This window comes from Salvelinus alpinus, chromosome 3 (assembly GCF_045679555.1).
Source record: "Salvelinus alpinus chromosome 3, SLU_Salpinus.1, whole genome shotgun sequence".
NCBI classification, from domain to species: Eukaryota; Metazoa; Chordata; class Actinopteri; order Salmoniformes; family Salmonidae; genus Salvelinus; species Salvelinus alpinus.
Genome location: NC_092088.1, coordinates 64,583,709 through 64,584,422, shown reverse-complemented (window position 1 = coordinate 64,584,422; position 714 = coordinate 64,583,709).

Sequence of the window (714 nt, the reverse complement as noted above, 5' to 3'; positions counted from 1 at the left end):
TGGGGCCACTGTCCCCAAATGACCATCAAGTGCAGGGCTAAGAGGGTCACGTAGGACATTCAACTTTACAAAGTAATTTCTCAACAGATTTGGATGTTCATTCCACTAAGCCGTAGTTGGCTTCGAGGCCCCTCGACCTCTTGACATGGCCTCTATGACAGCTCTATGTACACAGCAGCAAAATGTTGATTGTTAAAGTACTGTTCAGCAGGTGGGAATGCAGAATAGCTTACCGTGCGTTGCATCATTAAAGCTTGGAATCAGAATTACGATGAAAAGTGAATTTTTTGCTTAAACATTATGGATTGGCTGTAAGAGTTCTACATCATGGTCGATTTGATTCCTGAGAAGACTGCTGGCTGGCTATTAAATAGAACACTACTGTAGGTAACAACAGGTTTGACATTGATGTAACTGGGCAGATGTTTTAATGCAGTTTAGGATGTATTGTGCAGATTGGTTAATTGTACAGTAGAGGGTCCACTTGGGTTATAAATGATGATCTCTCAAACTGTCCCATCTCTTTGATGGAAGAAATTATATTTCATAGCATTCTTGACAAGAAGCTGAACAAAAATGAATAGAGTTAAATGGCAGCTGTTGATATCTCTATTTACTTTCTAAGTGACTTGAATCTCTTTTTCCAAAGCAAACATATCTTCCGCGGGTGTTGTGAGAGGATGAAAAGACAGTAGAGAGCATAACTCATCTCTT